General features: G+C 42.8%; 3 long non-coding RNA genes across 6 annotated transcripts in view; 2 read left to right on the top strand and 1 right to left on the bottom strand.

Moving 5' to 3' along the window:
* Positions 1–2,044, top strand: part of LOC119265205 — a 6,604-nt gene extending 4,560 nt beyond the window's left edge. Inside the window, exons 2-5 of one of the 3 annotated variants that reach the window (XR_005131476.1) lie at positions 439–665; positions 1,171–1,330; positions 1,595–1,693; positions 1,826–2,044. This is a non-coding gene — a long non-coding RNA (uncharacterized LOC119265205). The remainder of the gene's footprint in view (positions 1–438; positions 666–1,170; positions 1,331–1,594; positions 1,694–1,825) is intronic. The other 2 variants (XR_005131478.1, XR_005131477.1) reach the window with 2 other exon arrangements.
* A 1,968-nt stretch (positions 2,045–4,012) lies between these two features.
* LOC119265171 lies at positions 4,013–5,742 on the bottom strand. Its single transcript, XR_005131459.1, has 3 exons — positions 5,530–5,742; positions 4,367–4,416; positions 4,013–4,280 (listed from the first exon to the last, which is right to left on the bottom strand). It is a non-coding gene; the product is annotated as an uncharacterized LOC119265171 (long non-coding RNA).
* A 4,673-nt stretch (positions 5,743–10,415) lies between these two features.
* The window catches only part of LOC119265211, a 6,630-nt gene continuing 4,545 nt past the window's right edge, over positions 10,416–12,500 (top strand). The window contains exons 1-2 of one of the 2 annotated variants that reach the window (XR_005131484.1): positions 10,416–10,815; positions 11,556–11,596. This is a non-coding gene — a long non-coding RNA (uncharacterized LOC119265211). The remainder of the gene's footprint in view (positions 10,816–11,555; positions 11,597–12,500) is intronic. The other variant, XR_005131482.1, reaches the window with a different exon arrangement.

The following is a 12,500-nucleotide window of genomic DNA, read 5'->3' as shown; positions in this document are numbered from 1 at the left end:
ATGATACAAGATACAAGAACAGCTGTGTGGGTGTCTGTGGTTTGTGTGAGACAGAAAGATGTGTGTCTTGTGGGCCTTCAAATGAACTGTCACTCTGTTATTATGCAGCTCTTAGTCGAACTGTTCTTCCACTTAACGTGGGCTCTCGCGTCTCATCTCAGTGCTGGCTCACCTCTCTTCTGCCATGGAGAACAGCTAAAACACCCCCACAGCAGCACAGAGAGAACATCGACACGTGGTAGACTCTGACCGCATTCAGTTGTTCCCTTATAGAGACGTTTAAAATCGATGTAGAGAGAGGGAGAAAGAGAAAGCAAAGCAGCTGACTACAAACGCTCACTGGCGGAGAGAGACTGAATAGAAACCTCCACTGCCAGAGGCTGTCTATAAAGCCGGCGCTGGGGCAGCCGACTCGGACTGAGCTGAAGTGCAGGGCAGGTCCGGCTGAACTCGTGTTGAGGTCCTGCTGCATCTGGTTTTCAGTTAAATCGCCTCGTTTGTTTTCCTCTGTTCTTTTGTTTGTTTGTCTGTTGTTCGTAGCTGTAAATATATCTCTGGGCTACTTTTGGGGAGGGGTCTTCACATATTATTGAATGTGGCTGCGCTGGGCTCTAGTTCTTCTAGTTAGTATTCAGTGGGCTATTCAGTCTGGACACACTGAGGAGGTCAGTACTGACCATCAGCGCACTTAACACAGCATTTAGTCTAAATATTAGTGTAATATTTACTACTTTTACAAGGCTGTTCACTTTCTTTTATTTTATCATATAAATGAATCTCTTTAATCTGTAGGCCGTATATTCTGTATAAAAATCAGACACTGTAGACGATCACTCATCATTTCTTTACTGTATTTCTGTCTATTTATCGCTCCTCCTGTTTCTAAAGTGGAAACTTTACAGTAGAAGGGAAAAACCTGCATTACTTTCAATGCAAGTCAATGGAACCGGAATGTTCTCCAAGTGAAGTTTGGCCGTTTATTTTGCTCCATCCTTCATGAACTTCACAGACAATATAAAGGCCAACATGCCTGTTCAAATTATTTCATAAACCGAGAAGTGACAAAAGTGGAGATACGAGGTTTTGTTCCGACAGCAGTGAAATGCTCGGAGTTACAAGGCTGTAGTTTTAATGGTGACACTGTTAACAGCGAGTACTTTTATCTTGCAGATACAAGAGATACAACAGCTGCTGGTGGGAAAATGGATTACCAGAAGAACAGAAACAGAAGATGTAAGAGGAGAGAAAGAAGAAGAACAGAGCCTTTAACTGGTGAAGAGAGGTATCCAGATATTACTGACACTGAGAAACCCCCCAGAGAGCTGTACAGGTGGGTTTTACAGAGACACTAAACACAGCAGACACTTTTACAGCCTGTGATATTATGATCATGTAGAGGGTTCAGAAATTTCCTGTTTGAAGTTTAATGTAAAACAGGCGACGGCCTTCGTGTCCCAGTGCAGCGATTGGAGTAACACTAGTTTCAAGCTGGTCAGCTTTTATATGAAACAGTGGAAGTAATGAACTGGACCTGTTGAATGTGGATCATTAATAATGAAATATATGATTAAAGGTTTCACTGTTTCCTCCTCAGTCAGTGGGGAAGAGAGTGAAGAGTGTGATGTGAGGAAAGAGGAAGAGAGCAGTGAAATAACGAGGAGCCGCAGTCTCGATATATTCATTGATTTCTGTGGTGAGTTACATGAATTATCTCTTTCACTGGTTTGATAATTAGCTGATGTGTTGGAGCCGTGAAGTATTAAACTGATTAAGTGCAGCATTACATTCATTTAATCACCGTCATCTAAAGAAGTTCTCATTACAGACGAGGACGACAGAGAACTGAGGCCTGACCCAGGACTGTGTGGAGGACAGAGAGCACAGAGAACTGACCCAGGACTGTGTGGACAACAGAGAGCACAGAGAACTGACGCAGGACTGTGTGGAGGACAGAGAGCACAGAGAACTGACCCAGGACTGTGTGGACAACAGAGAGCACAGAGAACTGACCCAGGACTGTGTGGAGGACAGAGAGCACAGAGAACTGACCCAGGACTGTGTGGAGGACAGAGAGCACAGAGAACTGACGCAGGACTGTGTGGAGGACAGAGAGCACAGAGAACTGACGCAGGACTGTGTGGAGGACAGAGAGCACAGAGAACTGACCCAGGGCTGTGTGGAGGACAGAGAGCACAGAGAACTGACCCAGGGCTGTGTGGGCTGGTGTCTGAGGAACCAGCTCCTAATCAATGCAGAGAAGACCAAAGAGTAGTGATGACCTTTCTCCAGGCACAGTCCATTAAAGATTCTTTAGCTTTTTATTTGTATTTTGTTTATTTGTATTTGTTTTTATTGTTAAATTTTGTGAAGAATATAGTTTATATTGTTTTATCTTATATATTGTGCAAACATGGTAATAAGCAACAACCTGTAACCGTGTTAAGTGATTAATAAAGTCACTACCTTGTTAATTCTCTCTTGTTGCTCGTCTTTGAGGGCTTTGCTGAGCCTTTGATGCTGTAGCTCTGTAAACGTCCCTACAGTGGGACCAGTGAAGGACTCTAATCTGATCTTAGTCTTACTTCTCTGTTTTACTCAGACCCTCACTTTCCTCCAGTGTGTTGATTTAATGCCATTGTTTCTGTGTCATTATTAAGTGTGTGTAGACTTTATAAGAGAAACTCTTGGTTTTGCTTTGGTTTTACAGCAGAGTCCAGTTTATTTTTCGGAGTCTCACTGCTGCAGACACTGTTATGGTAATTCTGTGTCGGGATCCATCGTTTCTGTGGAGTTTCAGTCAAATCTCTACAGTAAAAGTGTTGTGTTTATATTTTTGATCAGTTTATTTAAAGCACTGCTTTCTTAGTTGACCCTGTTTTCGGACCTTGTAGCCTGTAATCGATGTTACACTGACATCATCTGGCCAAATGAGTGAACAGTAACCAGCAGCCCGTCTCTGCAGAAAAGGGTGTGAATAGTTTTGAAAAAGTTAACGTTACTCTGAAAGGCTGATGCTTCTGTTGTGGACTGTGAACAGTGTGATGGTTCCTGTACATCAGCCTCATGTACTGTGTGTTTGATTCAGACAGAGTGTTATTATTTCCTCATTTCTGGGTAAAATGTTGGGTCTGGGTGTGTTTGTGTCTCATCAGATGAATTTAAAGGTCTGACAGAAAACTGGATGGACTGAAAGACTCACTGAGGCTCGTACGTTTTACTCTAGAACGTCTTTATACTCGTCCACAAGGCTGATATGACAGAAGCCACACAGAATATTGTGGAACTGTTTTGGACTAAGACATGGCCAAGTGGTCTTGGGTGAGCTGCTTGGAACCAGAGTACAGTCGTCTTTCTTCTTATCCAATATGCTCAGTGTTGTCCTTTACATTGTCTGTACATTTAATAAAGAATGAACCAAAAGAAATGGCCCAATATGACTAAAAGACGTCTGGTTCCACTGACTTACATTCAAAAGAAAAGTTTTTTTTTCTTTTCCTGTAAAGTTACTGTCTTTGAGGTAAGATGTTTTCATTCCTTCATTATATACTATTTTTCTTTATATATGTGTGTGTGTGTAGAATAACATAATATATAACTATTAGATTTGATATTGGAATAGTCAGCATTTGTACAGTAAAGTCAAACATTCCTACTAAAAATGTAACAATCATTTCATCATGAACACAAAATTGATAAAGCAGGATTATTTTACCACTTATGTTATTATTTGACTGATATTTTAATACTTAATACATTACACAATAAATTAAAGAATGGAGGAAGATGTAAAACCATAATGAACAGGGTAAATATTTCCCATGTGTTTAATAACATTTACAGTAAACATTTCCACAGTTTTCTATATGAAAGTCTTTAAATACAGTAAGCAGTGCGAACGGTTTGAACTATACTGTATATATCAGGGATCAGTCATGGTCTTCATGGGACCCTGGGCACAAGTTAAACTCAGCAAGCACATGAAAATCATCTAAAAACCATCTTCAAACTGTGATTTCTGCTCTTCATCTTTTCAGCCCAATCATCAATGCAGAACCTAAAGCCGTCTTACATGCATCAAAATGCTGAGACTGTCATGCACCGTCTAAAACATCCCATCTGAATGGTAACAAGATCCCACAGGTCAATAACATCAAACCTGAGGGGCTGTACAGAGTCCAGAGTCCAGTAAACATGCTTCACTTTACAGTCTTAGTGACTCTGACTGAGTGACGGAGCTGAATCTGTGAATGACCTCCACAGCAGATCATCTGCAGTAAAGACTGAAACACAAGCAGCGTCCAGTGAGAGAAACATCGAGGCAGTTTGGCCAGAAAACTACAGACATTCACAAACACATTTTACTGACCTGTCAGTCATCCAGCGTCCTCCATCTGAGCTGCTTATAAAGGAGAAGACCTGCAGAAATGTAGGGAATATGGACATCGTGGACGTCATAACATGTTTACATTCATGAAGAAGTCATTTAAACTCAGGAAGACTTAAAATCTCAGGTTTAAAATAAAGTAACGTAATGAAAAGAAAAGGGAAACTGAAGAGACGTGTGAACGTGTGGATGAACTGAACGTGCATTAATTCAGGTTCATGTTCTCTCTGCCCAACACATCCATGATCAGATCATTCAGGAGTTCAGTTGGAGACTCGGAGCGGAGAGGAGACTGAACCGTGTAGGACAGAGACCTCCAGGACTGGACATCATTTATGATGGACACTAATGACCCATATAAGAACTCAGAGCAGGAATAAAGAAGTTAATTCAGACGGCAGCTTGTCTTCATTTCTCTGCTCTGTCCTTCTTTTTCTGTCCTCACCTCACAGTAAATAACCTGACGGGAAAACAAAGTAAATTCAGTGACTTTTAAATGACCGCAGGGACGAACGGACGTCTGGACCAGCCAGCAGATCTGGTCATGTAAAAGCTCCCTGTGGATGTGAGCTGTGAAGCCTCAAACACAGACCTACTGCTTCTCCAGAGCAGGTCTACTTTAGACCACTTAACACACTTTAATGAAACTGCATTGATCACATTCAGTCCTACATCAGTCAGAAACAGAGAGCTTAGCGAGTCGCTGTTGAGCTTTTAGTCTCCATCCAGCAAACGTCACATCCAGGGACTGCACTGAGCTGCGTTCACTCAGATGAACATCATTTAGGTTATTTTACAGGTTTTCTAGCTCAGCCTGATAATCCAGTTAATGATTTCCATCATTTTAATGACCTACATTACAGTAAAGTATGAACCAGTGCAGTCGTAGCAGTGGAGTAAACTGCCACCTGAACCAGCTCACGAAGCTCTTAATGACCAACCGATGAGCTGAATCAGGTGAGCTGAGGCTGAGAGCAGTCAATATGTCCTGGGGGTCTTCAGACCAGGACTGGAGCAGAGAAACCACTGTTCTAACCTGTTTACTCTGACCTGCTCATGTACCGGACTCTAGAACCAGAGAGAACAGCTGGATAAGATAAACCTTCATTAATAAAAATCTCTGGATTATCTGAGGGGCAGCTCACCTGTTCACCTGACGTCTGCAGATGGTTCTTATTCTTTCTGTCCTCTCTCATCCTTTCTTCTGTTCATCTAAACCCTTTCACTGCTCTTCTCATTCAGCGTTCCCTGCAGTGTCTTTCAGAGCTCATTACTGACTATTCTCCGTCTCTACACTGCTGTTCAGCCTTATTAGTGGTGGAAATGAGATGCTGAGCTGGTCAGACTGATGGGAGGAGCCACTGTCAGTCAAAGGCTGAATCAGCCAATCACATCCAAAGCATTATTTGCCAACCTGCCTTATATTGGCTAATCAGGGTGATATTGATATGGTGTCTCATAAAAGGAGAACAGGTCCAGGATCAGATTTGATAAACACCCTACAGTCACTGTGTAACTAATGAAAAGCTCTGCTAAGTGGAGCTTCTGAGTAACTCTGAGATGTTTGTAGGAGGGTGATGGAGTTGTGAGGGACTCTGACTGATCTTAGAAGAAGATCTACAACAGGACTGCACTGATGAGATTCACTAACCGTCTAATAAAGTTCTCAGATGTCACGATGAGAAAAAACGCTTTTCATAATAAACACAGTTACACATTCTGAGAATTTACTGACCACTTTTATTCATGACTTCATCGCGTGAAATCTGAAACAGCAACGACCTTATAAAATCATCACTTCCTCCAAACCAGCCAACCAGGTTCCACATCATTTCCTCCTCTGATAAACTCCAACACCATCAAATCTTGGATCACATCTTTGACTATTTGGAGAAAATCCTTTTCAAAAACGATTTGCTTGGACCTTCAGCTCTGCAGGCGAGCTCTGAAGGAGAACAGCAGAAACTGGTCCCCTCTGTTGACCAGCAGAGGTCAGTATGACACCCGTTTTTACATCAGCTTTGACAGAATTAAAGCAGTGTTGGTTTACTACAGTGCAGGACAAACAGAGAAACTTCACTCAGAGTCAGTTTTTTTAATTGTAGTAAATTTCATTATTCATCACTCACACAACTATAAAGAAACTCATGGAATTAAAAACAGTATAAAGAAATACAGAGAAAGAAATCTGAGTGTAAACAGTGAATATTTACAGGCTCAGATTTAAGCTGAAAGTAATAAACTGGATAAACAGAATAACATCGCTGTCCAAAGAACAGGCAGGTTTGTCCACAATGGTAACAGTGTGTATGTGTATGTATGTATGTGTGTGTGTGTGTGTGTGTGTGTGAGTGAGAGTGTGTGTGTGTGTGTGTGTGTGTGTGTGTGTGTGTGTCAGCACAGCTACTGCACGGCTTCTGGGAGAGTGGGAGATGGAAGAGTTGGAGAATAAAAAGGTCCACCTACAGAGTCGACCTTTGACTTTTTCATGGAGCCCTTCCCAGTTTCTTTGCTCCGTTTGCTGATCACCCAAAAACACCCCCAAGTACTTAAAACCTTTGCTGGCCCACTTCAACCTTGTAGTAGTCTGGGTGCACCACTTAACCAGATTCCCACCAACAGAGCCTCACTTTTGCTCCAATTAACCTTGGCAGAAGAAATTCTACCAAACCTGTGTACAGTGCTGATTAAGTTGTCAACGTCAGACTGAGTCTTAGCAATCACAATTATATCGTCAGCATAGGCAGATAGTTAAATCTTTGGGTTACAGGTTGGTACACTAAAACCAGAGAGAACGTGCCTTAATCTGTGTGAGAGGTTCTATTGCCAATGCATACAACATGCCAGACAGACGACATCCCTGCCTTATCCCCCTCTGAACTTTAAAAGGAGCCTTAACCACCGTTAACTTTCAGAATACTTTCAGCGTCACAATACAAAGCCCTGATCTTGGCTATAAGACCTGGGCTGAACCCAAAAGCTGAGAGAGCTTTCCACAAATACTCATGCTCAACCCAGTGAAAAGCCTTTTCCTGATCCAAAGAAATAAGACCAGTATCTAAGCCCAGTAGTCTTGAGACGTCCAAAATATCTCGAATTAAAAAATCTTGTCGAAAACTGACCTGCTTGGAATGCAGTACGTCTGGTCATGATGGATGACCTGTCCCAGGACCTCTTTCAGTCTGACTGCCAGCACTTTTGAGAGCAACTTGTAATCACAGCAGAGCAACGAGACAGGTCTCCAGTTCTTGAGCTCATGAAGGTCACCCTTTTTAGGCAACAGGGTCAGCACAGCCCTTCTGCAACTTGACGGCAGTCTCCCCTTAGCGGGCTGTCATTGAGAACTTCCAGCAAGTCCTCGCCAATCACCGGCCAAAAGGACTTATAAAATTCTACTGGGAGTCCATCAATACCCGGTGCTTTCCCGCACTCCATACCCTGCAGAGCATCACTCAGCTCCACCAGGGAGAGCTGCCTCTCAAGGCCCAATGAAGAGTCTTCCACAAGCTTCGGAAGACCGTCAAAGAAACTTTTTTCCAGCTCTGGTTGCTCACTGTATTCAGAGGTGTAGAGCTCTCCATAAAACTTAGCTGCATGACTACGAATCCCTGCAGGGTCTGAAAGTAGAGCTCCAGATTCAGACCGCAGGGCATGTATACACCTCCTTTGGCCATTCTTGCGCTCCAGACTAAAGAAGAATTTGGACGCAGCATCCATCTGTGCCACTTTCTGAAAGTGTGACCGGACCAGAGCCCCCTGCGCTTTTACCCCAAGTGTAGCCAGTGAAGCCCGTGCCTGGCTACGAGTGTGATGCGAGTCTTGACAGCAACCGTAGTCAAGGTGATGCGTTGTTTCCTCCCCCGCCCTTTACGGAAGCGCCAGGTGGATACAATTAGGTGTGAGCATTAGCTTTAGCATATATATATGTACGATGGTACTGGGTGTAGGCATATCCTCACTTTGCTGTGGTCTGTTGGGACTTGGCTGATGGTCATCGAACGGTAGGTTGCCCCTAAATGTGGCGCTACTTTGGCTTGCGGTTTTAACATTAATGGGTAACGTCCCTGTGCAGGTGTGCTGGTCTAGGCAAGCTTCTCTCCCCATTCTGTGTCGACGGTGTGTTGGCGCAGAGCTCTCGGAAACCGCTTAAACGCTGTAGCCGTTTGTTGTGGCTTCACTGCATTTTATAATCTGATTGTGCTGGAGCAGCACCTATCCGTAGGCAGGTACGCGGTACTCCGCATAGTTTGGTGGGTACTGGTAGCTTATACCGCTAATGTCTGTTCATTGTAGGTGTGCTGTGGTTTGGGGCAACAGGTAACAGGGTGTGAGCCGTGTATAGCAGCAGCCGAAGGCCCTGCGTGAGCGTCGCCAGTGACCAGTCCGGGTGGCGCCTGGCGACTGGAACGAAGAAATATTTTGATACCTACGTAGTGAAATTGGAGCCGCTGCTGTGTCGGTGTTGCTGTGTCGGTGTTGCTGTGTCGGTTACGCTGCTTGGTGTGTGTGTTGTGTGTGTTTTTTTTTTTTTTGTTTTTTTTCCCTATTTTAATTTACTTTTGCTTGTTTTGTTGAATTTGCTTCTTGGTTGTCTTGTTCTAGTTGAACAGATTATATTTTGCTTTTGGTTATCAATTGATGCCTTATGTCGTGTTTTTCTGTTTAATTGACTTACTGTTTCATTTACTTTGGCAGCAGTGTTTGGTTTAGCGTGGGATTGTTTTTAAAGTATTATTATTTGTTATTACTGGGAAAACTTTGTTGGCTGTGAGGTGTCCTGTGGGTCTAGTGGTCGGAGCAATTGTGAAATTCTAATTCTTCTTCTTGTAGGACATTTGGATGCCCCCCTTTCTGTCTGTTCACTCGTGGTTTGGCGCCTTACTTGCTGTGGTGTGAGTTCATGTGCACCGCACTTTCGCGTGTGTGTGTGTGTGTGTGTGTGTATTGGAGACTTTAGAATACAGTCCTGGGGTGAAATTCCCCAGGTGTCATAGTCGGGTTTGCTATATTACTACGGCCACACAAGCAGATCAGCAAGTGCCACTTTTTTAGTTTTGAGTGCCTCAATATCGCCTCGATTTCCTGTGGACTCTGTCAAGTTTTGGAGTTCCCCTATTTCTATGTCAAGACTCTTCAGTGACTGGGCTATGTCATTCGTGACGCTGTAAGTATACTGCTGACAGAGCTGTTTTATCTGGACCTTGCCAAAGTCCCACCATTGCTGTAAAGACTGAAAAGTAGTCTTAGTTGCTTGAAATCCACGCCAAAAGAAATTAAAGTGTCTCTAAAATGTGCATCATCCACCAAGGATGTGTTAAATAGCCAATACGAACTCCTTGGCTTTATATGCCTCACACCCATTGTACAGTGGACTAAACTGTGGTCAGACAAGGCAACCGGTGAGATTTGGCAATGTCTAAAAACACTAAGATGATGCTTAAAACAGTAAAATCTGTGGAGTCTTGCTAGAGAGATACGGTTCTCACTTGTATGTGCCAGGTACTGTTTTTGTTGGTCATTTAGAAACCTCCAAATATCACAGAGCTCATGTGTGTTGATTAGCTGGACCAGCCGTCTACGCGAAGCAGCGTGCGGTTCTGAGTGAGACTATCTGCACTGGACTCTGTGCAGTTAAAATCACCAGCTAAAACTAAATAGTCATCACTGCTGCAGCCACCCAGCGTTTTACACAGAACATCTAAAAACAGCATCCTGTCCACCCCACTGCAGGTGCACACACACAGAAAGACAAAGGCGCAATGTTCAAAAATGGCACGAATTTTTAAAATTCTGCTCAAACGCCCACTAACCTACACCACATTGTACTGTCACACACTAAAATGAAAGCAAAAGGAAACAGGAAAGTAAGAGAGAAGAGTGGGGGAAACACACTCAGATCAGTCTGTACGCGCTCTCACACTCACAGCCTCTCCACCCACTCAGATCAGTCTGTACGCGCTCTCACACTCACAGCCTCTCCACCCACTCAGAAACACACAGAGAGAGAGAGGGAGAGGCAGGCAGACTCTGCGGTTTCCGCTCGCCATGAATTGGAACTGTGACTGCATGTGTAGAGTCTGCAGGGTGACTGGGTTACACAGAGAGAGAAAGAGGGAGAGAGACGTGTTTCCTGTCTAAAAGGCGGCGCTGAATTGCAGAAGTGTATATAAACCATCCACTTTCAGAATGAGCTGAAGTGCAGGGCGCGCAGCTGAAGCAGGTCCGGCTGAACTCGTGTTGAGGTCCTGCTGCATCTGGTTTTTGGGTTAAATCGCCTCGTTTGTTTTCCTCTGTTCTTTTGTTTGTTCGTATCTGTGAATATTCTCGGTGGATCTGCCCGTTTTGGTGTCCTGGCTGCCCTTTTCTCCCCCCTCGTCCACTACGACCACCCCTGCAGTCGCTCCGCTGCGTCCAGTGGTGGAGACCCACAGGTACGTCTGGTCCTCTCAGTGTAACAGCGCTGTAGTGCGGATGATGATGAATCTCTTTAATCTGTAGGCCGTATATTCTGTATAAAAATCAGACACTGTAGACGATCACTCATCATTTCTTTACTGTATTTCTGTCTATTTATCGCTCCTCCTGTTTCTAAAACAGTAGCTTTACAGTAGAAGGGAAAAACCTGCATTACTTTCAATGCAAGTCAATGGAACCGGAATGTTTTCCAAGTCAATTTTGGCCGTTTATTTTGCTCCATCCTTCATGAACTTCACAGACAATATAAAGGCCAACATGCCTCTTCAAATTATTTCATAAACCGAGAAGTGACAAAAGTGGAGATACGAGGTTTTGGTCCGATAGCAGTGAAATGCTCGGAGTTACAAGGCTGTAGTTTTTAATGGTGCCCACCAAATGGTGTTTCTCTGATTTCTGTGTGTTCACTCTGTTATATTTGAGGTGAAACTCAGCTAATATTTCATATTCACACTGTAAATTGGAGACAGACTGCAGTGAGTTTGACTGTAATTAATAAGGAGCATGAAGTGACACTGTTAACAGTGAGTCCAGCTGGGATCAGATACACTGACCACAGTATGAATGAAGCCTGTTGTAGTAGGTGGTGTTGTTGTAGTAGTACTTTTTGTAGTAGTAGCAGTAGTAGTTGTTATTATATTAGTTGTATTTGTAGTAGTTATTGTTGTAATTGTTGTTGTTGTTGTAATCACTGCAGAATAAACAGAACCTCATCCACAAGCCTGTGTTCCTGACTGGGTGAGTAGTTTTTGTTATAGTAGTTGTGGTAGTAATAGTTGTTGTAGTTGTCATTGTTGTAGTCGTAGTTTTGTAGTAGTTGTAGTAGTAGTAGTAGTTATGGTTGTTGTTGTTGTAGTACTTATTATAGTAGTTGTAGTACTTGTAGTAGTAGTAGTAGTACTTGTAGTAGTAGTTGTTGTTTTAATCACAGCAGAATAAACTGAACCTCATCCACAAGCCTGTGTTTATGACTTGGTGAGTAGTTGTTTTTGTAGTATTTGTGGTAGTAATAGTTGTTGTAGATGTTGTTATTGTTGTAGTAGTAGTTTTGTAGTAGCTGTTGTTGTAGTAGTAGTAGTAGGTGTTGTAGTATTTTTTTGTAGTAGTAGTAGTTGCAGTAGTTGTTGTTGTAGTAGTAGTTGTTGTAGTAGTAGTTGTTGTTGTAGTAGTAGTTGTTGTAGTAGTTGTTGCAGTAGCTATACTAGTAGTAGTTGTTGTTGTTGTTGTTGTTGTTGTTGTTGTTGTTGTTGTTGTTGTTGTTGTTGTTGTTGTATAAACAGAACCTCATCACAAGCCTGTGTTCCTAACTTGGTGAGTAGCTGTTGTAGTAGTAGTAGTAGTAGTAGTAGTAGTTGTTGTTGTTGTTGTAGTAGTACTTGTAGTAGTAGTAGAAGTAGTAGTAGTAGTTGTAATCACTGCAGAATAAACTGAACCTCATCACAAGCCTGTGTTCCTGACTTGGTGAGTAGCTGTTGTTATAGTAGTAGTTGTTGTAGTTGTTATTGTTGTACTGAGTGTAAACAGTGAATATTTACAGGCTCAGATTTAAGCTGAAAGTAATAAACTGGATAAACAGAATAACGTCGCTGTCCAAAGAACAGGTTTCTCCACAATGGTAACAGTGTGAGTGAGTGTGTGTGAG

This window comes from Pygocentrus nattereri, chromosome 2, assembly GCF_015220715.1.
Source record: "Pygocentrus nattereri isolate fPygNat1 chromosome 2, fPygNat1.pri, whole genome shotgun sequence".
NCBI lineage: Eukaryota > Metazoa > Chordata > Actinopteri > Characiformes > Serrasalmidae > Pygocentrus > Pygocentrus nattereri.
The sequence above is the reverse complement of the archived record's forward strand: the minus strand, read 5'-3'. Positions and strand labels throughout refer to the sequence as shown.